We start from the raw sequence: 27,656 nt of genomic DNA, 5'->3' as shown, positions 1-27,656 counted from the left end.
AATAAAAACCTTAGAGGATTCATATCATTTTTTTTTTGAAAAGTTGAACGCCTTAGAAGTCCCACACCAATTGAAATCTTAGAGGATTCATACCAATTTTTTTTTTAAAAGTCAGACGCCATAGAGGTCGTACACCAACGAGTTTGAATTTTAAAAATAAATGAAAATCTTAAAAGATTCTTACAATTTTTTTTTTTGAAAAGTTGGACGCCTTAAAGGTTTCATACCAACGAGTTTGATTTAATTAAAGTCACAGTATTGTCAGACTTGGATTAATTGGGCCTTGATATTGGCTTATTGTGCATCTGGATTTATAACTTGCATTATGTTTCATTAGACTTTTACACTTTTGAGTAAATTTTTTCTTTTTGATCATGTGATTAAGAATGAATTTTTTAAATCATAGTGACTTTTTTAAAATGTCCATAGTTTAAGGTTGACTTCTAACCGGAGCTTGACTCAGAAATTAATGAAGTGAATCGCACTTGAAAAAAGTATGGATGATAGACTATTGACTTTGATGAATGACAAATAGAAAAATTGATATTCCTTTAATTTTTAGGATTTTTAAGATTATCATATGCACAATAAGGAATTGATCATTTTCTTTTGAGAAATGCTCGAGTTGGACTTAGAATTTTGATAATGATTATAATGGAAGATCATCTCCTTCAAAGTGGGTCAAAGATCCTATATTTTCCCCTTTGAAATACTTTGACAAGTAACTTACTCATGAAGATCTAATATGTTTGAGATGGCTTTAAAGTCTCTTTTACATTTTATATCATCCTAGTTGGATGCACATTCTTCATTGGAAGATCAACGTTGCTACTCGAACACATTATGACGCTTACCATTGTTTTTTGCTTAGGTATTTTTCTCGAATTTTCAACTTAGTGGGATTCCCTAGTTGTTGTCTAGGTTTCCTTTTCTTGTTTTCCACCTAGCACGATTTTATTTTCTTTGCTTGGGGCACCTTGATTTTAATCGAGGTCTCATTTTTAAGTTTTCAACATAGCAGGCTCTTTTTATATTGTTATGCCCTAACTTTTGCTTAAATTGGCCTTTCGGGTTTTCAACTTAACATGCTCTTCTTTTCTCTAATGATTTCAAAGATTTAACTCAACAACTATTGGTTCCTTTCTTTTGATATTTTTCTTTTATCATACCTTTCAATAAGAGATTTTCTTTTGAATGACACTTTTCTGTAGAGAATATGTTTATATTTTTTGTGCAATTAAGCCTGAAATAACTTCTTAGGTTGCCTATGTATCCCAATTTTATATATATATATATATATATATATTTGGATCAGATCAAACATAGTTCAAAGCAAAAGACCACCCTTCTAGGTTGGTCGGTGTGGTTTAGAAAGAAGAGGCTATTTAATTTTTAATATAAGTTATAAAGGGCTAAAGAAATAATTTTTTTTTCTTTTAATATTTTTTGCGAGTAAGAAAGAAAAGATGATTCGGCCAAAAAAGGTCTCCTCATATGAAACACCATTTGATCTAGCTAAGGTTTTAGAAGCTCAATGTCTTAATCGTTTTGTCAAGTTAGGCCTCTTTTAAGAATAAATGTAACGTCTCGGATGGTTCTTCAATCTTTATAATTTTTATAAAAAGGCTTGAGTGGGATTTTTTTTTTCACAATGTTAAAGTTCTTCATATCTACTTGGAATAGTTCAACTCTTGAGGATTTCCAAAAAATCTGTCTTTTCAATTGTGAGAAGTATGATGGTTCCTTCTTTAGATGTGGATCTTGTCATTCTTGTCGGGAGCTTCAACTTCATTGGTATGATAATCTCGACTTTGAGAATCACTTTTGAGTTCTTGTCTTGATCGACCGAGTATTTGGGTAAAAAAAGGTCTGATGTTAGTTAATGCAGTATCTGCCACATCCATGCATTGAATTTTTTTTTAAATGGACATAATAATTTTTTAAAAAAAATCATAAATTATAATTAAGTTGATATTTTGTACATAATATGTTGATTTTTTAAAAAATAATAATTCTAGTGAGTTAAAATAATTTTGTCCCATTCGATTCTTGAGAATCGAAACTGATGGGTACCCACGTTCCTTGTTGGTTCTAGTTCCACTTAGTTTAGAATTGGAATTGAAACGATAAGAATAAGATCCGAAAAAACATAATGGTTGTGGTTCTAAATACCTTATAAATCGAACCGGAACCATCCCATTGACACATCTACTCACACTTCTCAATGTGCCACATGGGAAAGTCTACCATAGCCACCGATCCAAAAATAGTTAATCACCTTGCAATATTAGTTAGGCTAGCCTGAATCATTATGAAGAGACTAAGAGCTCCATAAATGCTACCCCTAGTGCCACGATTTTATGATGAATGGTATGAATGACTAGGAAACTTGCATTTATTTGAATTGACAATAACATTGTGTGTCTTTTTGTGTAGATGTAGCACAATACAAATATATGCCATGGCTATTTGATGAGTGTTGATGGCGCCTACAATCTCACTTCATCGGGTGACACGTAGACTTGCTACGACATCTTCTCATCTTATCTAACAAGGTCAAGTAGGTTCGTCGCTTAATTGACTCTTTCCCTATCTAATTAAGTCTAGACACCTTTTATGTATCACCTCATGGCGTTGGCAAGGGTACACATAGGAAGACCTGGCTTCCTCCCATTTACGATGTCTAGGAGCGTTGAAGGGCAGATTCATTCATGTTAAAAGGGCCTTCAGATTCTATAAATACTTTACTTGGATGATGAATAAAGGGATATAGAAGCAACGAAATGATCGCCTCCATCTTCTTAATTTCCTCTCAACATCATATTTTGTAGACTTAAGTATCATTTTTTTTATTTATCATTTCTTCCTTATAAATAAAAAAATGACAACCCAACAAGTATTATCATGGTTTAGGTTGAGAACAAAATAAGCTTATTTTACCAAGATGTGCACTGAAAATTGAAAAATTACCAAAATGGTACATTATTTCATTTTAATTCCAAAAATGGTAAATTGTTATTTTCAAAATCAAAATATTTTATGAAAACAATAAGTTATAAAATAAATAGTGTTTTAATACCAAAAATACCCTTTTAGCATCTTTTTATAAAATAATAAATAATTAGATTTAGTTTATTTTAGAATTTGGCAGCCTTGTAGTTAATTTTTGACGTCGATGGAGATCTAAAAATCTGTAAATCATCATCCCCACTAGAGTTAGGGTATTGTAGATCTATAACCAAACTTGTGAATCTAAACCCTAAACATGTATATTTGTTTTAATCATGAAATTTGTGGATTTTTAGATCTCCATTGAAATCGAAAATTATTGGAAAGGTCACAAAGTAATGAAATAAACTAAATATTGAAAGGAAACATCACTGTACCAAAGCAATTATATTTATATTTGTTTACTTAAACAGAAGTATGTATATTGTTTTATAAAAAGTTGCTAAAAGGGCATTTTTGATATAAAAACATTATTCAGTTTAAAACTTATCGCTTCGATAAAATATTTTGATTCTCAAAATGGTAATTTACCATTTTCAAAACTAAAATGAAAAGTGTGTCGTTTTAGTAATTTTTTAATTTTGTTGTATTGATTTTTGGTAATTTACTCACTAAATCATCTTTGTACATTTGGCCTTTTACTTGCTCAAGACCTTAACCATTTTCTATTAATCAACAACTGTCCCATTACAATGAGTTTTACTTCATGTGATATTGATAGCATTTGCCATTTCTTTTATCTTTTTCTTTTTTAGGTGGTAGCTGATATTGACACACCACCTTTTTTTAACACCCAATTAATAAAATTAAATGCGCCATCTTCAGCAAGAATGATCATTTCTTTCATATTTATCTTCGATTGAATTTCAAGCTAACTCAATCCAAAACAATGAACATTTATGCATTTTTTTTTTATCATTATTATGTCTAATTATCAAAATTATATTTCATGGTGACAATTGGGTCATGTCTCCTCGTACAAACCTTATAAAATTATGAAATCATGAATAGTTATGTATAATTATCAAGAATTTCATCATCAAAGTGTTATTCCAAAAAGTTTATTTTCAGAGGGAGTGGTGAGAGTGACCGTTGGATTAGTCTCACTCGAAGGATGGGGATAACTAACTGAGTGTATTTTTTTTAAATTAGAGGTGGCATATTTGGCATGCTTTCTATAATTTTGTTTAATATTCACACTTACTCAAAACTTTGTAGTAAGTTCACATGGATCAAAATATTTTTACTTACTTAGTTGACCAAAACAAATCAAAATCTAAATCTAAAATCTTAGTTGGTAGATTAGCTATTTTTTTTTTATAGCCAATATTTGTGTTTCTATTGGAAAAAAGCCATGCAATTTGGCCTGTCAACATAGTTCTCAATGTCAAAACTATAATTATTTGAGGTCACACACATATATGTCCAGTCCAATTATGAAATTCGACCCACCTGTCCCCTTTGATAAGTGTAGGTTTGCTTAGCTGACTTGGACCTAGGGTTTTGACTGAAGCTGACCCCTCTTAATACTTGAGGGCAGGGTGACCACACCCATATCCTCAGAAGTTGGTCTCATCACATGTGTATTTGTTACCAATTTTGGACCTGTTTGGGAATCCAAAAATTGGTGCCAGTCAAGGCCACTTCTGGTCTAAATTTTTTGAATATTATCTGGCAACTCTACAGGACCCACATTTTCCAACTCTATGCATGTGAATTTAGGTTCTAAACCTAGTTCAACTCTTGCATTTTCTAAAACATCTTCAGGAATCGATCCTAAGAAGACAAAAAATTGGCAAATATTTAAATCCAATAATAGAAGCATGGAATTGTTTTCTTTTACCCTAATATTGTAGGTTTTCAGGTTTCCCTACACCGTTTTAGGATGGGACTAGTCCCTAAATGTTCTAAACTATAAAAGTTTCTGTTGAAATTTGGTAGAGGAAAAATAATAAAAACAGAATAATGGAAATTGCTTTGAGACACGTAGTAATCTATGTTGTTTTATAGACAATAGATGCCCCCACTCCATTTGAAATTGAAGATGCAATCAGGTTATTGGCAAATTTTTCTTCTGGATACAATAGAGCCCAGTTTTACCAAAATGGTATATTCTCTCGAAGTTTATACTAACTAAAAGAAAATCAATCACACAAAAACCTCTTTTGTAGAAAATAGTAAAAAAGTTTAAAATAGAAGAAAATTAGGAAGAGCGATTAAACTTTTTTATATCTCTTTTTACAGAATTGATCTTATATATAGAGAACAATCTCAAAGGTCACATCCAATGGAAAGTGGACAGAGGAACCCATTGGAAGGTGTCCATTTGGTGAAAACCCTTGGAAGGCACCCTTTACATCAAAATCCAAATAGGCACATTATGGAACCACTAAGCACCCGTTCGGGTCCGAGAACCCATGGACCCATTTGACACCCCTTGGGCCAATTTTAGAGCCTATCCATATTTGGATGGGCCCTTCTTTTTATTTTTCTTTTCCTTTTCCTTTTTTTTTTTCTTTTTTATATTATATAAACCAAAATTTTAATTTTTCCCATATAGCTAAATATCCACTGGGGACTCTCAAGGAGAATCTCTGGAATGAAGAAAGAGAGGAGAATAAGCTTTTATTTATAGGTTTCAAAATCCCTCCAAAAATGTTTAGAAAGCAATGTGACATTTTACAAAATATTTGAAACAAAGAGCCAAAACCATTTTGTTCATAAAGCAAACTTCAATCCAAGTGAAAAGACAGCAACCACTACGATTTCTCCAATCCACATCACTTACTTTTTCATTTTAACAAAAAATTGAACAAATTTAAAATAATTTTCAAAAAGTACTATTTAAATTAAATTAAATTAAATAATTTTATTTGAATCAACACTTAATAAATATAAAATATATTTATTTTTTAAAAGTTTCTTAATATACAATCGGGTGAGTTAGGAAGCCACAAAATTTCGAATACACGAGCAGAGGGACCAAACCCATATCACTCATTTTATTGTTGAACCAACCTCTAAGGTACATCAGGGCAGATGTACAATGGCGGCACTTGTCCCCATAATTTTTAAAAAAATTACATTGTCCTAATGATAATTTGATATATTTTGAGTTTTCTCTTATCTTGAAGGACAACTTCTAATGTTCTTTAATCTTACATTTGTTTCCTTTCAGCTAATGAAAATTTGTGTGGACAATGAGGCCGAATTGACATTGCATGGTCTCGTACATGTATCATTTTACATTTGATTACTAGAATTGTATTTCATTTTTATGAACATTTTTCTCACATGTATATGTTCTCCTGACAACACTACATTAAATTGGTCGAGTTATAAAAAAACCGCTAGTTGAACGATCTTTTGGATGCATTGGACTTCAATCAAGTTGTCCTCTTTGTCAAAAGTATGGATAAAACAGCCAAACTGAACAAGCTATTTGTGGAGTGTAACTTCCCATCAATTTGCATCCATTATGGGATGTCCCAAGTAGAAAGTTTTGGAATTATATTATTCATATTGCTCGTTCTTGTAGGAATCTATTTATAATTTTCTCTAAATTATTTGATGGGGCTTGTCAACAATAAATTTCACAAATCTACCTTGAGATTCATGAAATAAGACCGCAAACGATTTTATATTGATTTTGATAAAAAGAAGATATAGATCTCAACATTTTCCTCTGATTAACAGTCAAGTACAAAAATAATGGTGACACCTGTGTAGCTTTATTTTCTCTGGGTTTTGCATGTGATCGGTTGAGAAGGTTGATTTGACAATAGTTTTGTTTACACTTGATCTTCTGTAGAGGCTTCTATATATTTTTTCTGTCTGAACTTCACACTTTATTAGTTGAAAATGATTTTTTAACTTCTGAAGAAAGGTTCTTAAGCTTTATTTTCTTTAGACGTTTATGTAGTTTTCTTCTCTCCAGACTTCGCACTTTGTCGACTAAGAAAGATTTTTTGATTTCTTTAGAATGGCTTTTGAACTTGATTTTCTCTTGAATCAGAATTCGAATCTCTCTTGAAGAGCTTTGCTTCGTCTTCGGAGGAAGGCTTGAGAACTTCCATCTTCTAAAAGAAAGTAATTCCCTGGCCCCTCTGAAAATGCCCTCGACCGCGGGTTGTGGATCTGTTTTTTTGGGTGTTAGGAGTCGCCACCTAGTTATTATGGTCTAGGAACTTAATCATGATTCTAAACAGATGAATAACACTAATCTATGAAAAAGAAATTACGGATCCGGGGATCACGTTACGGGGTTGGAAGGTGTTAGACATCAACCCCGCCCGGTGAATGTCGGTCTATACTATTCTCAAAACATTACATTGCAAAAATAACCTAGAAAAAATAAAAATAAAAATATACCTAATTTACTTGGGTGATTGCGATAACTGGTTCCCTCAGAGTTGACAGAGAGCATCCTCGTGTGAGTTTTCCTACTTTTTATTCCTCATTAGATCCGCTTTCGATCTACAAGACGAGGTATCATTCTCCTAAATCTGAGTATTTTTTTTATAGATATTTTTGGAAAGATTTATGGGTGTTTTTGAAGGATTTTTGGGCGGTTTTTTTAGCAAAAATTGGGGTTTAGATGTTAGGTAGGAAGTTGGGATTTCGGATTTAGGATTTTTGGAAAGGCTCGGGGGTGTTTCTGACCTCTTTCTCCTAGGATTTATTTTGACCTGTGAGATTGGGTTGTGGAGGCTCATATTTATAGATTTTTTAGAAGAGTTGGTGTTTAATTAGGTTTCTTTTAGATAAAGTGAATTAGGGTTTTGACTTTAGTTTTATTTGATTGACTAGATTTTTTAGATTAAGATTTTAATTAGTATTTTGACTTAAGTCTTATTTGATTGACTAGATTTTTTTATATTAGGGTTTTAATTCTTATGTACAATGAAAGAGTATATTTTTTATTTTTGGAATTTTAAATTGTTAAAATTGAAAAATTATGGTTTTGTCCCTAAGGAGGACTTTTGCATTGAAAAGTCATTTTTGATGTTTTGGAATTAATTTTTCATAATAAATTTGATGGGATTATCGGTTTGTGTCACTCATGAATTTTTTGGCATGAAATGATTGTGAACCCGATGAGGGACATTTTTGTAATTTTGTCGAATTTGGTGAAAATTGACGAAATAGTTTATTTGGTTTCATTTTGTCGTTTTATGTGTTTAAAAAGATTTTCCTAAGTATGATGTAGGATCTAAGGATATTTTGATGTTAGGGGTATTTTAGTAATTTGGTCATTTTTTAGTGATTTTTATCGTAAAGCTTCTTTTTGTTTGAAAAATGATTTATATGTTTTGGGTCATATTTTTCTAGCGTAGCGTGGTTGCTACAGTTTTGTTTGTTTGAGATATCTCATCTGAATTTCTGAAACATATCTAGTAACTAATAAAGCATGTAATAATCATCCATCATTGGGAATCGTCGCGATCGGGTTGATAAGTTGATTAATCAGGTGAGTGCAAAAATGGGTGTTTACACCCTCCAAATGAGGGAGGCTTTGGTATTTATAGACTTAAAGTTAATTTAACTTTTCAATTATGCCCTGACTTAAAGAGCTTTGATTGCTTTATCTAAAAGACAAAATTCGTCCAAATCCGATTTTAAGGATTCTATGGATTGTTGGTGGGCCATACTCATTTATTTGGATGTAGGGCCCAATATTTGATATGGATCGCTTAGATTTGTTGGATCATGGGCTTTATCTGTCTGCGAAAACCCAAAATCCAATCCTTAAAAGGTCTATATTAACCAATGGGCTTAATTTGGATGTGTGAGGCCCATTTATGGATTTCAAGAACTTTATTTCGATTTGTAAAATTTATAAAGACCTTAAGATTTCCATACCTATAGGGTTGTCTGTGTGTTTTATTTTCCAATTTTATTATGAGAGCTTCCTCTTGTAAATGAATATTGAGAAAATATATGCATGTATTTTATTCCAATGTAGTTAGGGGTGAAAGGTGCAAAAGGCTCCTAGTGTTGAGGCACAAGGTGAGGCGTACGCCTAAGTGAAGCAAATCACAATAAAATTATTAAAAATAATCATAATGAATAAATATATTATAATCATAGTATGTCTAAACATGAGTTTTATAAATAAGTTAAAGTATTTAGCACTTCAAGAAGAAAAAAATAATCAGCAATAACACAAAAACTAGAGAGGAAAAAGATGGAATAAAAAAATATAGAAGAAAGCTAACAACAACTAGGGTCAAGATTTAAAATGACATATTAGAGGAATGTTTCTCTCAAGGAACAAATCGATACTCCATTGGGTGATATATTTCCACACATTTTTGAAAAATTCAATGTTTTGGATTAATTTTTTTATTGGCATATTCGTTCCAATAATTATGAACCATGACTAGGGCTATCAATGGGCGGGTTCAGGCTGAGCTTGGTTTAGTCCTAACGCAGTCCTAAAGAAATATGCTCTGTCTTAGAACAACTTTATACCCTTATTGAGCTTAAGTTCATGTCAATAAAAATGAAAAAAATGTAAAATTCAACAATGTTAATGGTAAAAAACTATACTTTTTAAATAACTTTTTTTTATATGTAAAGATGTGAATCAAATATGAAATTGGAGTCTTATTTAAATAAAATACATTTATTTAAGGTATCTTCGGTACACCCCGCCTTGAGGTGTGCTTGAGTGTGACGGCTATACATTCTAACACCTAGAGTTAGGTATAGCTCACCCTGGAGTCACCCGGGAGTTCTAAAACCCCGAATTTTCAATTCGTACCTCGAGGAAAAATAAATAGTGGAATTTTAAGAAAATCTTGAAAGTGGGACTTAGGGGTAAAACTTTATGATGTTTTTGATCATTTTTAATGGAATCTGACCTCACCATTGGATTCAAAATGATCAAAAAACATATTTTAGCCTGTAAGCACGCTTAAATGCGAGTCCGAATATAAAAGTTGCAAAATCCTCGATTACCAGGTCGGACCAGGTTAAAATAGTGACTTGTTGGTAGAGAAAGAATTGTTAAGATTCGATCATACCATTGGGTTCGTAACGAAAAAGTATTGAACATGGACTATTTATTTGTCATTTTTGGAGATCAGGAAATCGAATTATCGTCAAAAATGAAAACGAAGTTTAGGAGTCACCTCAGGCCAAAAATGTAAATTTTTTATGGAGACATAATTTGTAGAAATTGACTATACCATTAGATCCGAAATGAAAAATTAGGCAAAATAGAGTATTCATTTGTCAGTTTTGGAGTCCGGATGCTCAAGTTATCGTCGATCAAAACAATAAGCGAAATACCGAATTCGTCCCAAATTTTATATAAATAATATTTTAAGTTCTTTTTTCTCTCATCTTCCCCAACTCGTCCATACAGCTGCGCGACAAATAAAAACGAAAAAAAAAATTTATTTTTCCTCCGATCTTCTACCTCAGATCCTTCGCAAACGGCTCGCCGTCGACCATCGCCGCAGAAGAGAAAAAGATCCGCAGCTTTGACATCTATAAAATCCACCCAAGAACTCTTCATTTCATCTTCTCTTTCACCCGGTATCGTCAAAAATCAGCCGTATACATATATGGGGGTTTCGAAACTTCGACATCAGATTTCGTCTGTTTCTGGGTCAAACCGTCTTCCGACACAGAAGGGAGAAATCTCCGCAGCTACGTTCTCTACAAAACCCACCCAACCTCTTTCCATTTCAATTTCTTTTTCATCCAATATCGTCAAAAATCAGCCGTATTTGGATACGGAGATTTCGTAACTTTGACCTCGATTTTCATCCGTTTTGGGGTCAAACCGTCCTCCGCCTCATAAGGGAGAAATGACGACCACATCGAGATCTTCGAAACCACTGGGTCGATTTCAAAAATCAGTCATCTCGAAATTCAATCCGTCTTGATTTCTGTGCCGATCACCTCGATTTCCGTGTAGGTGCACGTGCTTCAATCCTTTCGTCTAGAGATTGTAAGGAACACTCAATTTCTATAGTAGTTAGTAGATTGTGAAAATTGCATTTAGGATTTTATCGAAAAAATTTAGATGTATTTCTAAAATATAGAATTCTTTTGTTATTTAAAAAATTCACGCCAGAAATTGCATGTTTGATATGTTTAATTGTATTTTTAATAAATTATACGTGGGTAGGGTATTTTAACGGGTTATTTTCATAAATTGGGTCTTGTGCACTGCTCGGACCCCGTTTTGATATGAAATTTGTATTCTTTTTCAATATTATTGATAGAAATAAATTCTGTATTTGGAAAATGTGATTTAATATTCAATGAACTCATATTGAGTTGATGAATATCAGAAAATGGATATTTTATTGAAGAGATTGAAAATTGTTAAAATCGAAAAAAGGGAAAAAGGGTATGAAACGGTAAAATGTCAGAGTCACACCCGATGGGTGATGTCTGCATTTTACGTTGTTGTGTTGTGTGTAGGTTGGTGAACAGATATCCAGGGATAATTTTACTGGTTGCATGTTTATTTACTTTCTATTAGTGCGAGGCGCTGTTTACGTTTCCGTTTTGTTATTTATTTTAGACCGGGTGGCCACACTTGCATGGTAGGAAACTGGATATCTATTTTCAACCTTGTATTGTTAATTTCTTTTTTATTTTTAAATGAAAATAATATACATATGTAGCTATTTTGTGAGCTGTTAAAGAGTTTGTGAATGCCTGAAGGGATAGTGCGTCATATCATATGGAGTGATGTACTATCCTGGGATGTACGGTAGGGACCACCAAGCTCATACGTGGTATGAGACGCGTATGAGAGTGGAGTCACAACTGGAATCCGGATTATTCCTCTCTATCTTTACCAGTGAACTTGTAATGTAAAGGTGGTCGTATACGAATGGTTTGTATATTTGGGAATCACATGCACGCCTGATAGGCATAGACGAAGATGATTAGTCAGTGATCACTAACAATCTATAGTAGTCGAACGTTCTGACACATCGAAGAGACCCATTGCTTACGGTCACGTCAAACGACCAGCCTGAGCCGGATAAATGGTCAACCAAGCGTGGTAAACAGCGACCAGCCACAAAATCAGAAACTAAAAACCAGAGAAGAATTGTAACATCATGTCCCGACTGGGAGCGATCCAGTCGTGAATCCCAAGTCTCTAATTCCAATACTCCACCATTGTGTATTATGTATTTGTTGTCTTATTTTGATATATAAAATGAAATGCATGTTTAATGTTTCCATTTGATCAATTATATTTGTATATAAAGAAAATGTTATAGTGAGTACTGTTGATTGATGTAATGTATGTTTTAAAATGTTTAGTTGCTCATCCCTAGCTATATGTACCAGCTAATCATAGTTTCTTCTGTAAAACTTTGCATATTTTAAAATGATTCAGTATGTTTATTCGTTCATATTAGGAGAGGTTATTGGCAGAAATTGTTTGATTCCCTATTGGGTAACCATTGTTACTCACCCTTTCCTTCTCCATTTTTTTAATTTCAGATTCGAAGCTTAGCGAGGTAGGTGTAGAAAACTATTGAGAATCATCTGGTGGGTCAGATAGACAACTAGAGTCCATCACTTGGTAAGTACTAGGGCTATATCCCCTAGTGGTGTCTGTTCGTCTAGAGGTATTTTGGATTTTATATTGAGTGTTAGGAATTCTGTTAGAGTGAGGAATCTCTGTATAATTTTGTATATAAATTTTCTTCTTCCGCACTCTGATTTATTGTACGTTATTAGATGTATATAGGTTTCCGCTAGTATTATATTTTGTATATATATATGCAGGATTGTATGTCGTTTATCAGGTGCAGGTTGAAACGCCTTGGAATGCTAACATAAACAGAGGAGACCATGCCGAAATTTCGAGGTGCCACCTAGTACCTCGAGATCTGACATGGGGATTTGTGTCAGCGTTTAGCGGGGCGCCACAGGAGTACTTATATAATACTATGTAAGGTTCACATATGAAACCATATTAGTCCCGTGCCAGGGCATATCTATTAGCTTAGTGGCATTTTAGTAATAAGGGAGTATGATTGGCCTCTACTTTTGATATTTCCTTCGGGAAACCTAGGAAAGACTTAACATATACTTTGTAGGGTATTCAGTATTTCCCAATTCCTAGCCTACACCCACGTTAACTTCAAGCCCTCGTGCCAAACTATGTGGAATCCCACGTGTCATAGATCATCGGTTAGTTATAACGCACCTATTTGCTTTTGTAACATGTTATATCGTGTAATCAATATTATATCAATAAAGCTGCCTTCGGGCTTTACCTCGTGTTACCCCGTTCTCTTGCTTGCTAGCTACGTATTGTGTGTGTGGATATTATTTTTACAAGCTTGCTTGTGGATTAGCACCCCTTGAATCGCACGACCTCGCTTTGAAAGAACATGGCCGTGACAATTGGTATCAGAGCACAGTTAGCATCAAAACTACATTGGTTACAGGTTCAAGTTGGTTTCAACACCAAGCTCTTCCCCCAGTTCCATTTAGTTCATGCGAACAATGACAAGATGAGAGAAAAGTACCTCGGACCAACCCGTTTCAACCACACCACCCCTACATACAAACAAGGAACGTATTGAGCTACTCAAAGATAAGATAGGCCAACTATCGGGTCTCATTGATGGTATTGCACAACTACATGATTGAAATAACACGGCTGTGACACTGAGGCACATTAAGACACTTTCATTGACTACAAAGTTGTGTTATGCTTGTTAAATTGAAGATGGATGGCAAAACATTTATAAAAAACTATCATTTCTATTATGTAATAAATGTGAGATAGTTGATGGGAATAAAGTCTTGGTGAATTTGATATAGGTTTAGTTTTTATATTTAAAATGATGGAATGGTTGTCATACACTTAAATTTAAAAAAAACAATGATTGGTATAAAATGTAACAACCAGAAAATTCAACTTGTATCTCGAGGAAATTTGAAGATATGATTTGTGAATTTTGAGTTTCTACTACTGTTTAAAAGTATGAATTTTGATTTAGAAACTTCTGAGGAAATCTCACTTAATCAATAGATTTAAAAGGGTTGAAAAACATACTTTACTTGTAAACACATCTTAATTAGAGGTCGAATGAAAAAGTGGTAAAATCCTCAAATTTCATGTCAAATTTGTATCCAAAAGGGGGAATGATTGTTGGAGTTAGAATTCAGGAAATTCGATCATACTATTATACTCATGATGAAAAATTATTAAGAATATAGTCTAAATTGTCAAAGTTTCGAGTCTGGAGCGTCGAGTTTTGACTAAAGGGTTAAACAAATATGAAAATTATAGTTGTGTCTTAGAAACACTATAAGTACCAATACTTCGAGAAATTTCTAGATTTTCTCTTATTTCTCCTCTCCTAAAATAGATCATATTTTCACCCACCTTCCATCAAGGTTATCATATAGGTAAAAATTTTGTCAAACTTTGACGTAAAAGAAAAAGTCAATTGTTTCGTCGTAAACTTTGAGGTGAACCAAGGAATTAGATTCAATAAAATTTGAGGATGAACCTCCAAGATCAAAACCATATTTAGAGCCATGGAGAGCGATCCGAAGGTTGATGAAGGAGAAAATAAGTCTTACTTTCCTGGGAGCTTCGCTTTGATCCAATAAGATTTTGTTTTGGCCAAAGGAAAAGTTTTGAGATCAGATGACAGTGATCATCTCGAGCCAAACTGGAGTTGATCTTTCCTAGAAGACGCGATCAAACATGATTTGATTAATCTTTTGAAGAAATCAATCTTTGATATATAATTTTGATTATGTTTTCAATTTAGAGTGATTTCTTTAAAGAAAATCATGCATCATTTGATGATTTTAGTAAGTTCTTAATTTCTATCGGTAGATTATATGTTGTGTAATATATTTCTATCGGTAAATCATATGTTATGTAATATGAATTGATCATTACATAAATCAATTGTGGATTTGAAAGCTATCGTAAGTAATTTGGATGAATTTGTGGCAAAATTGGATAAGTTTTTGAAGAAAAATCAATGTTGTTTTTCATTTGTTGATGGCACTAACCTTGCCACCATCAGAAATTTCTTCTTCCATCTCTAGAATATTTTCTGTCGGTGGCACCAAAAGAATCCATTTCGCATTGTTTTCCCCTTTAGTATGTCCAATTTCAGCACTTACTTTCATTAAAAACATTTAAGTAAATGTCATATTTAATTTGATTTTTCCATTTATTTTTTGTGCTTGAAAAATATTCCCTCCCCCCCCCCCCCAAATTTGGACTAATTCTTAGAAATAAAATCTCATATTTTAGACAATGTTTTATAATTATTTTAACTTCACTTTTCAAATGGTTGTTTTTCATTTTGATAAAATTTTAAAAAATCATATTTTCAACACTTAGTCAAATTTTTTCACAACTTTAACTATTTATAATTTTATTGCAATTTCCAAGTCTTTTTTACTCAATCAAGAACATCATATGGGATTGATTGATAACTTTAAATCATAAATATTTTTTTATAAAATATATATATACTTTAATGGATACTTAGAAAGATAAATGATTGATTGATAGATGGATAGTGAGAACTTATGTTCATTCTTGATTGAATGGGACAATAGCTTTAGAGGTATGATTGATGGACAGATGAATGGATGAATATCTCATGTTCTCATTACCATGTGAAGATATTGGAATTTGACTGATAAATAGATATATGTTTTGACATAAGTGATTGGAGGGCACTACCATTTCTTTGTATTTTTGATAGCAAGAAACTATATATATTTACTCAAAATAGAACTATTTTTATTTACTAGAAAATGGTCATACAAAATCTAGAAAAAGTGATGCATTGCTATATTTTCGAAAACGGTGGGTCAATCTAGATAGCACTTACTATCACATACTATGGAATACCTTAGAGCATAGTACAACTTGTGATATCCGAAAATTTTTTATTTTTTTTATTGAGAACATTTGTGTATAAATGTAATCTTTGTATAGTGTAAAGGTAGTCGAGGTCCACATGTATTATCTCTTGATAGGCTTAAATGTGTGGAGTTTGCTTATGGGCTAGTTGGTGATTACTTTTAGTGTATAGTCGTCAGATAAATAACAAACATAATTGGCCCAAGTATTTGAACCTTGGTCAACAATCAATTTTGAGCTAGATAAATGGTCACCCAAGCATGGTAGCAACGATTGACAAAAATATTAGATGCAAATGATGGGATTCCACATCATGAGGAATTTGGAATATTGATTATCCATGTCGAGGCTGTTAAATCGACGTGTTCCTCAATTCTCTTATCAATTATACCGTCGTGTTTGTATTATGCATTTTTCTTTATTTAGTGATGATAGATAAATGATTTTATTTTAAAGATGTAATAGATTATTTTTAAGATAGAAATTGTAGATACCCCAATTTGAACAGGCCCCCACTAAAAAGGGGTCAAAATATGTTTTTATCCAAAAAAATCGTCAACGGGCCTTGAGGCTCAAGTCTTTAAAACTCAGATCTTTTATTCAAAATAAGGGTCGTAAGACCTTTAAAAGTCGTATGGACCCACAATAATGTTTTTAAAACCTGCCACCTTCTCAAACCCTTATTATTCTAACCCCAAACCCACCATCTCATCCTAAGCCCGTCAAAGATACATCAATCTAATCTCATTCAATCTCAAAGTTCCTTCATCCAATCAATTTTCAACAAAACCCTAACCTAAGCCAATCCCAACTCATCCCCAAACCTAAGCCTAAGTCTAACCCTAGACCTAAGCTAATACTAATGTAATTTCTAACCTAGGTCACAACCAAATCATAAGCCCAACCTGCAAAATCCCACTTTAAATAAAACCCTACTCAACCCCAAGCCCATATTTATATCCATAACCTTAATTAATTAAGATTCACACTACATATGATCATCAAGGTGGAACTTGTCACCACCACAACCCTTTCAAAATCATTCTACCTAACCTCATCATCACCCTCAAAAGCTAATCAACCCACACCTCAACCTACACCACATGTCATAATCTACCGCCATCATTTTATCCAAAAAATATCACAAGCTACACCCATACAATACTATACCCCTTTTCATTAATTTTCTCATCTAACCTCCTAAAAAGTTAGATATGTTTACCACTTTGGGACACATGTCACAATACCTTTCATCATTTCAAAATCAAAATACCTGTCCTCTTTACATAATCATTCTTTTAAACTAACACCCACACCCTTCGACATTAACCAACATTCAATTTAGGACTGAGTTGTCTAACCAATCTAATTGAATTTTATCCATGGGCATGGGTAAAAAACAACTCTATATATCTCCTTTTACTAATTATCCCTTCCCAACATTAAAATGCCAAACATCCCATACCTAAACCTCATCCCATTTTTTCTTAACCTTCTATTTTTGACTTTTTAACCTTAAATCCTCAAAACCCATAAAATTCTCATCTTCTCCATAAAATTCCCCATGCTCTTAAATCCCTCTAAAAACTTAAAATTTTTACTCAACCCTCTTTCTTTTTCTCATTCATCTTCTCTAAGAAAAATACTCACACAATTCTACTAAGGACCTAAGAAGAATAACGAGAAAAGAAAAGAAGGAGAATGAGAATAAGAATGAAAGTTCAAGTTTCAAAATGGATCTAGAATATGATTTTAAATCACATAAATCTCCCTTTCTATTTTCTTCTTCTATCTCCCCATTTCCTTTATTTAATTTTAGTTTAGAAATTCATAGGATGCAATGAATACCATCCCCTACCTCTGGTAAATCAGGCTCCGATTCGATCTAAAGTGTAAGGGTTGTAGCCATTTTCGGAAGAAAAATATTTTAAACCCTCAAATATTTATTGCACACACCACAAAAAACTAATTTTGAGGCCAAGGTATTTGGACTCTTCTTTCAAAAGAATGGGCCCATAACCATTGAAGCCAAAATTCTTCAAAAATTGTTTAATCTTAAAGTAAAGTCATAATTAAAATTCACTCTCTCAATGAGGTGATTTTCATGACATAGACCAAAATTAAAATCTCCTTCGTTTAGGTGGTACAACTTGTATTTTTTAATTTTTTTTAATTTTTTTAAAATGACTATGTCTTTTAAGATTACCATATTTTGGTGGAGAGAGAGGGGTGCCTAACACCTTCTCCGGTCTCTAATCAAACCCTTACCTAGACTTAGGTAGACTAACATTTCGAATCCGTACAAGAGTCACTACAAAAAATTAATTTTTAAAATTATTTTTCAGGTGCCCATTCACACTATTTAAAAAAAAGAATGGTGGGGATTCCAGATCCACGTGATGGCAATCTTTGAACTCGAAAATCACGTAGCTACAGAAATGATAAATTGTATTAAAAATATTTTACTATTTTTATTTAATCATTATTTGAATGTTATATTATGATAAAAAAATGCATTATTTAAGTGTTCGTCATGATTATATATTGCATGCTGTGACTAATTGTTATAACGATATATATCTTGTCGAGTAACTCCTCGTTACTCACCCTTCCATTCACTCTTTCAAATATTTCAACTGTTGATGAGCTTGTTTATGATGAGTCTTTTGAGAATGTTCCTATGAAGAAATATTTTGATGAGTTGCAACCTCCGCCAGCATGAGGATGAGTTGCATGATGATTTTAGAGTTTTGTAGTTGTCTGTACTTTCTATCTTCAGAGACTTGTACTTGTTTAGAGACATTGTATTTCTTTTATGAGATTGAGGATTATGGATCATGTTTAGATTTTATGTTAGTTTCTGCATACTCTGAATATTAGTTATAAGTTATATTTTTACTGAGTTGTAACTATTAAATAGTATATGTTGTTTAATGTTATGTGTTAAAATGGGTTGGATAGTTATTCACATCTAGAGATTCTAAATAGAGGAATCATTGAAATTCGTGTTAGGATTTTGGGATGTGACATAAAATTTCATTTTGAATTCATATAGTAAAAAAGTAATCTTTGTAGTTGGTTCGAGCAAATCTTATGCAACTAGTTGATGGAAATCTTTGAGTGCATTATTGAATTTTCTCTTAGATTGGAATGCAATTTGCATAGGTTGACACATTACAAGGGATTCAAAGAAGGGCATAAAAGGATTTTTGTGGTGACAAATTTGGTGGGTAGGGAACTGACATTGAACGCTGATTAAGGTTTAGAAAATGATTTCTAGAGCCATTATTGCATGAGTTTTACTGATAAATTGCATGTTAAATCCCTTTGTTAAACGTAATGAATTGTTAGTCCATATTTCTCATAGATTTCCATTAAATAATGTATTTTGGAATTAATTACTTTTAATTTCGTGTAACAGGAAATATCATAAATTTTTTGGAATTAATAAAAATAATTGAAGCATACATTGCAATCAAGGAATCGGGAGCAGTCAATTGACCAAAACCCAAGTCATGTGGGCCCAGGCCGACCGCGTTGCCCAGGTTGACTAGGGTGGTACGGTCAGAGCAGAGAGTCTTGCCTCGTAATTTGTGTTGAAGGCTGGCGGTTGAAAAACATTCGTTATGGATTAGGGTTTATGAATTTTTATAAGCATAAAATGTTTCTGAAATCCTAATTCCCACAGAAACCTTAATCTGGTCTCTGTATAAATAGGAGACCAAACTAAGAGTTAAAATCACCTAGTGAATTAGAAGAATAGTAGTTTTTATTTTCTTTTTTGTTCTTAGTTTTTGAAGGAGTTGTAATTGAAGAACCCTTACCGGTTTCGAAGTTCAACAAGTAATAAAAGAATCATTTTCTCTTATTTTTCTTCTCTCTTTTATATTATACTTTTTTTTTACTTTGTTTTATTGTTCTTACAATGACTATTAGCGTACTTCTTCGTTAGATCGATTGAGGAAGCCAGAGCAAGACTTTATCAATATTTTTATTGTTATCATAATCTCATAATTGTTTAATCATTTTATTGTGATAGTTGTTAAGTATGTATTTTTTGGATTTATTATTGATTATCTCTCAAAGTTTTGATGATTCATTATTTGATAAGTTCAAGATGAATCATGCTTCATAGAGAACTATTAATACTTATTCTATAATCTTGGCTTAATTTATCACATACTTTCATTTTTGTTTCTATTATAACTATTTGATTTTCTGATCCACAAACATTAACTTTGTTTAGTGGATCGAAATAAATAACTGATCAAAAATCATTGATAAAGCTTGTGAAAGTGGATCCGACTGATTTACACTTCTCTATCGTATTATAAATTTTTTTCTTTTATTCGTTTATTTTAGATAATTTCATCTCAAAAATTATTTTTAAATCGTTTGCTGGACGTGGATTGGATTTAAAGTGAAAAGATAATCAGATTAACGTTGTCTCTGTGGTTTGACCCTTGTTTGCCAAGGTTTTTATTTTGTTTCTATTTGATCATAATCTACAACTTGGACAAATTAAACGCATCAATATTGTTATCAATTATGACATGCCTGATTATGCAAATACTTACTTACACAAGGTAGATTCACCATTCTTTTTTATTCTTTTAACTCCTTTAATCATCTTTTGTGAAACTGTCTAATTACTTACCAATTTCTCTTGTAGGTTGGTAAGGCCAGTTGGTTTGGTCCCAAAGGACTTTCTATCACTTTTGTCTCATCTATTTCAAAATCAGATGTTCTCAATCAGATTCACTATTATCTTATTTAAATCTTGATCTTTTCTAAGTTGAATTACAATGTTATTTCCTAACCAAATCCAAAAATCCTATAATAGCCAAAACTACCTTATATGTTCATATGCTAGTGGTGTCTATTCCAGATGTAATTTCATATCACTACTTGTGTCATTTTTCAGGTTCAAGAGTAGTTTGAGGTGGATATAAAAGAGCTTCCAGAGAAAATCGATGCCTTTGCATATAGTACGTTTCCCTACTTTGCCATGCACCTTATAGTTAATATATGCATCTCTAGACCATGTGTTTGGTTTGATCCAATGCCTCCAAATGACAATTAAAACCTATAGTAGATTTGCTTCTATTTATGGGTTGTATGGTGTATTAAGTTTGCTCTGATTCTAGTTTTTAGTTTTCTTGGATCTTCTGTCAAGATTAGAATTGTACCCCATGCTCAACTTTAGACAACAATGAGAATTTTAGGCCAAAGGAATCCCTACCATACATTATGGAATTTTTGAGACTCATACACATTTGTCCCATTGAGCTCACAATGTATGCCTACCTCAAACCTCTCTTAAACATGGAAATTATGTGAATAATAGCACGTAATTACATCCTCTCTAAGACCACATGAATCATCACCATACATCCAAGTGGGATACCATTAACATAATAAACAAAAATGACACTTTTCACTAGTTTGATTAAATCGAGTTTTCTCTCATTTTCTAAGATTTTTATTATTGTTATTCGGGTAGGGCAGTAACATTAGATGTACTATGAAAATTCTACAAATTCTCATGATATGTCTCAGGAGGATGTTGTTTTTCAACTTATAGAAAATCAAGACTCACATATGTCTCAGGTAACATACATCCACATAATGTTTTAAAAACTGCATCGATGATCGATTGAAATTTTGCGGCTAGCAAGGTGGTTAGTTGTCAACATGGAAATGGGTTCAATGGGGTTTGAACTTAGGTTGAAGGATCAACTCTCCATACGCTTTTACCAACTTAGGCTAAGTTGGCATCTTCAAATATTTTTTTTCTTCAATAGGTAAGCTGGATTTGAACACACGACATCAAAATTGCATTGCAATCTATCAAACGAACTAAGCTATGGGTTTTATCTCATAATTTAACTAATTATATATAATGATAAAATGTACATCAAAAGAGAACCCTAAAAATTAGTATATACTGACTAAATTAAAAATATAAGATTTAAAAACTAAAATATTTTAAAGTAGCATAACATCCTAAGTTTCAATATTATTTACATTAATAATTGTAAATATCATTGTGAATTTTTTATTTAATTAAGATTTAAGAAGGTTTTTGAATTTGTTTAAAAATTTCTATTAAAAAATTTAAAAAAGTTATAGATTTTATTTATTAATATAATAATTAGAGTTTCTGTAGATTTTTATATTTATTTGATAGTAATAAAATTCAATACAAATCTAAAATAATTGATTTTCAAATTTTCTAAGATTTTTCTTATTTTTTACAAGAGAGTCTAATAATGAATCATTGAATCTCGTTGAAAATTGGAAATATAAAATTTTCAAAACCAGTTCTTAGTAGAAGACAATTGAACCACCAGTTAAAACAAACTAATGATTCTTGAGTAAACAACAATTCTTAGAGCACCAAACCGATATTTATTAAAATCCTAATCCGACCCAGTTAGATCGTATAGGCCAATCCAATTTTTAAAACACTAGTTCCACAACTTTGGCGAGACCATTGCACATATATTCCAACCATACAATAATCATTGGCTTGGTGTGAACTCAAAGAATGCCATAATACATGGGTTGTAAGTAGATAATATTAACTTAAGCATTCATGATTTTGAGATTGATACATAATATATAGAATTGTTCAAATATCAAACTTTTAGTCATAATATGTGGCATTTGTTCTATGCCTTCTCCATCTAAATTGAAAGATAACTAGTCAATGCATCAAAACAGAGATGATAGCCCTCAGTTTAGAAGTTAGGGTACATACAACAGTATCACCTCACCACAATTCCTTTCAAAATAAACACAACTAAGCATTACAAGATACATCACCTCACCACAATTCCTTTCAAAATAAACATAACTAAACATTACAAGATACATCACCTCTTAGAAATCCACGTAAATCATCATCATTAAGCATCAATGTCTCGGTTTCATGAGCGCACTGCCAAAAGTAACAAACAGTTATGAATCAATTGAAATATTTATTTATAAACTAAAAAAGGGTAAATATGTTTCTCTATAAGTTGTGCACCTAACATACATTACCTACATCTCTGGATCATGTATTGGGTCTGACCTAGTGCTTCCAAACAATAGCTAAAACTGATTTGCTTCCAACTATGGGTATTTCATGCCAAGTTTGTCGAGATAATGGTTTTTAATTGGTTCAAATTTGGATTTATGGTTTGCCGCTCTAGAATGAGTATGATTCGTAGTTTGGTTTAGTAGGAACAACTATGGTAAAATAGGTGTGACACATACCATAATTAATTTATCCCACCTAAATATATGCCTTGAATTTATCTAATTTGTATATTTAATAAGATCAAATGTTTGAAATAAGCTCTATTTATTTTATTATTTTAATGACACTTGGTTTCGAAAACATTTCCACATGAAACAAATTGGAATTTTTTTTTTAAACATTTCCTTATTTATGAATTTAAGAAAATGCTTATTAATTGTATGTTAGTCGATGTTATCCTTTTAAATTAATGAAAACACATTTCCTAATTTATAAATTACATTAGCATTCCCCACATATATAAATAAGGCCAAGATCTGTAGACACATAAACCTACTCATAAAGCTACAACATATTTTGCGTTATATGGGCAAAAAGATTCGGAATGACTGATTTTTTGTGAGGATGATCTCTATGGTGAGAGGATCATCCTTGCAAAAAAACAGCTCATTTCAAACCTTTTTGGTTGTATAAGACAAAACATGTCGTAACTTTATGTGTTTATATATATATACATATAGGTCCCGTTCGCTGGCTAACAGTTTGGCAAACTTATATGGGTCGTTGGATATAACGTGATTTGACGGTTTGGATTTAATCTCAGCGAAATATATATTTACACATATATTTGCAGCGCCATCCCTCGAAATATAATCATTTTATTTTGAAGCCCTCCTCTCTTTAAAACTCTCTATTCTGTTCGAATAGAACTCCAAACCCTCTTCTCTTCGAACTCTCGCTCTCACTCTCACACTCACTCTCGCTCTCACTCTCACACTCACTCTCGCTGCCTTTCTCGCTTGCCTTCAGCTACTTTTCCATGTACAGGTCATCGTGTGCCTGGTTTGGTGAGTCCTTCTGCCCCAATCACTCCCCATGCTCGGGCTCCAGGATCTAATCTCGGCAAGGAGAAAAGCATAAAGGTAGAGGAAAAGGAAAGCCTTGGAAACAAGTTCACTTACGACATTTGGGGTAACCATTTTTCTGGATTTCATTTAGTGGGCATGGGCAGGGCCATAGAGGACTCCACAATGATATCTAGTGCTTCAAAGGGAGACACACAAAGCTTTTTTGTAAGCGGCCCACAGATCCTCATGCAAAAGTCTCAAACAAGAGCTGTTTCTCCTACTCCTAAATTGCCCCCTTGTGTTGTAACTTTTCTTAATCAAAAGGGTTAATTAAAATGAAGTAATTATTAGCTTTTACACCCTTTTCCAAATCTCTTTAATTGCACACTATTAGTGTTTATGGTATTAGTTAAAATAGAATTCCCATAACATACAATTTCGTGACCTTACGTTTTGTTTACATACCCTTTTTTTCTGATCTCTTGCAAGTTTACAAAGCGTGCAGATCCAAACCCTATTGCCACTCTGGTGCTACAAAGATCCTCGTCTATATATCTATTGATACATCTTGTATCATGCGGCTGGTGGAACTTATTTTGTATTTCCACATTAGCCCAAATACGACTGGATAGAAGAACCATACTCATATACACGTATGACGTTCACCCTTCAGGCATTCATGCGTGTCAGTAGCACAATTATGGGTGCAGAAAGGTGGCATGGTACCTACTGTATGTGTTGAGGGATGAACAAGTAACCTTAAACATATTTCTATTCTTTCCTTGTAAGCTTTTCACTATCAGAAAGTAGGGTCTCAGATGCGCTTTTGCAAACTTCCAACCATATGGATAGCTAGGATGCATTTCTACTTCTCCCACAACATTATTGTCCTACATCTGATCAGTATGCCCATATAGATAACTGGGCATGTATTTGTATTTCTGAATTAGATGCTCAATGAGTTAGTACTTCATATGCACAGATTATGCAGTTGTGCCATCTGAGTCCTATTTGGGGTGGAGTGGCCCTGCCATCCGTGGAAAAAAACAAAATACAATACTGGCCACGATTCATTTTCTTAGTTTTTGATTTTTGTGGAGACAATGAAATCAAGCCATAGCCTCCCCAGAAAGTGACTTATCGTGTAGTCTATGTCGTAATTGTAGCAAATATTGAAACATATGGTTAATTTTCAATCCATACCCTTGGTCTCTGCTGGTTATACCATCTCAACAATTTGAACTATTGTCCAATTACCTACTTTCTACCCATCTGTTTGATGGTGAAGTCTCAATTGATTGTTACTTCAAAATCATCTAGAAAATGGTATGCTGGTCATTAAGGTATTTGTGGCAAACTAAAATGAGTAATCACTTCTTGGAATTAACAAGTTTGCTGAATCTTCAATTCTTCTTACAAGAACTCCTAACTTTCATAATAACAAAGAAACACTCTTTTCCTTTACTGTTGTTTTATGTAACCCACATAACAAAGCCATATGGATACACTCCCATGTCTCTGCTCGGAATTGGAAGTGATTCTATGTTAAATAGATCCATCCTTCACATAATACACACTCTGGGCTTCATACATAGGGCTGTCAAATGATTGGACTGATCTGATAACTTCAGATCTTAATTGATGTTTTGGATTCCGATAAGGATCCAATCCTATAAGGTTTCAATCTGATATCTTATTGGATCAGACCTGATTCAACCACGTCCCGATCCGATAATATGTTAGAAAATATATAAATTATATTATGTATTTGTTGAGATGTGTGAAAGTTTATTAAGATTTTATATATAAAATCGGGTTTTACTCAATCCAATTGTTAATGGATCGGATCTAGATCTTAATATTGAGTTTTGATATATAAAAAAAACCAATCCAATAATTAGCAGATCAATCTTGGATCCAATCCTTATTGGATCAGTGCCAAATCAACGCCGATCCAATCAAGACTTGATCCATTGATAGCCCTATTCATATATCCCTAATTTTTCATAGGAATCTTGACCTCTTCTTTAACATACTTGTACAATTCATTGACTAGTTCCGTCTGCATCGTAATCACCATTTTGGAATCTGTTGTCCCATTTTTGTATTAGATCATCAACATATATTGACTCAAAAAACACATTCATTTTATTAAGCGATTTAATTGTTGCAACTTGTTTTGTATTTGAAAATACTACTTCGCACTCCCCATCAGCAGATCACTACCCATGGCACTACACAAGGACCCTTGAGAAAAGAATGCCCAACACAACCAAGTGGTGTCTAAGGTGTTTCGAGAGATATTACGCTATTAGAACATAACGGGATAAATCAGACAGGGAATTGATTCCAAACATCACTAACAATCTTACATATTGATACAAATAACTATCTGCAGTTTCTCATGAATAAGAGAAAAAAAAAACTCTGTTCACTTGGGGACAACAAAAATAAGTCAAAAAAACATATTGGCGGGAAGATAAATTAGAAAAAAAAAAACAGAAAAAAAAATACTCTATGAACAAACCAATTCATTATACAAACTAATTCCGCAACGATTACTCCACCCCCTCAGCTCTACTAAGCTCCTCTAAGAAACCTGAGATGGCCGTGTTGCAATAGCTTTGGGGAGGTAAAATGCTGTTTGATTCAATAAACAATCCAACAAGAGAAACCAAATTCGTGAACGGTAGTTGATTTAAACAAGAATGATTCTACAATTCTGTAACAATGAGTGATCTCACCCAAATGGTGAAGGAGCAGGTCCTGTGATTGCATTTGATCTTTTAATGCTTCCCATACCACAGATGATGCATCCTGGAGATGATAGGGCAGAGAGAGAAAGAGAGAATGATAGAGTGAGAGAGGTAGTCGCAGCGAGGAATAGAGCGAGAGCGAGAGAGAATGAAAGAGCGAGAGAGAGGGTTCGATCAGGTTTAAGCGAGAGAGGCAGCGTGAGTGAGTGAGAGAGAGAGAGAGCGCGAGCGAGAGAGTGAGAGAGTGAGAGAGAGTGAGAGTGAAAGCGAGAGCGAGTGAGAAGAGAGAGAGCGAGAGAGTTCGAAGATAAGAGGGTTTGGAGTTCTGTTCGAACAGAATAGAGAGTTTTAAAGAGAGGAGGGCTTCAAAATAAAATGATTATATTTCGAGGGATGGCGCTGCAAATATATGTGTAAATATATATTTCGCTGAGATTAAATCCAAACTGTCAGATCACGTTATATCCAACGACCCATATAAGTTTGCCAAAAAGTTTGCCAAACCGTTAGCCAGCGAACGGGACCATATATATATATATAAGGAAATGTTCAGCAACAAACATTTTGGCAAAACATTTTTCAAAACATGGGTTAGAGATTTTGGAATGGGCTGATTTTTGGTGAGGATGATCTCTACGGTGAGAAGATCATCATCACAAAAAACCAGCCCATTCCAAAACTTCTAACCCCATCAAAAATGGTTTACAAAAAATGGACGGTCCACGATTTTTCAACTTGTAAACTGGGGCTAGAAGTTTTGGAATGGGCTGATTTTTGGTGAGGATGATCTCCTCACCGTAGAGATCATCCTCACCAAAAATAAGCCCATTCCAAAACCTATATATATGGGTCCCGTTCAGCAACAAAAATTTTGGCAAAACATTTTTCAAAACATGGGT

General features: G+C 33.1%; 1 pseudogene; it reads left to right on the top strand.

The window, feature by feature from the left end:
* The first annotated feature begins 6,190 nt into the window (after nt 1-6,190).
* Nucleotides 6,191-26,967, top strand: LOC147388855 (DEAD-box ATP-dependent RNA helicase 15-like; annotated as a pseudogene).
* Nucleotides 26,968-27,656: the final 689 nt, after the last annotated feature.

Source organism: Akebia trifoliata, chromosome 12, assembly GCF_017979445.1.
Source record: "Akebia trifoliata isolate Shusen 1 chromosome 12, ASM1797944v1, whole genome shotgun sequence".
Taxonomy (NCBI): Eukaryota; Viridiplantae; Streptophyta; class Magnoliopsida; order Ranunculales; family Lardizabalaceae; genus Akebia; species Akebia trifoliata.
Note: the sequence above shows the minus strand (reverse complement) of the source record. Positions and strands in the feature narration are given on the sequence as shown.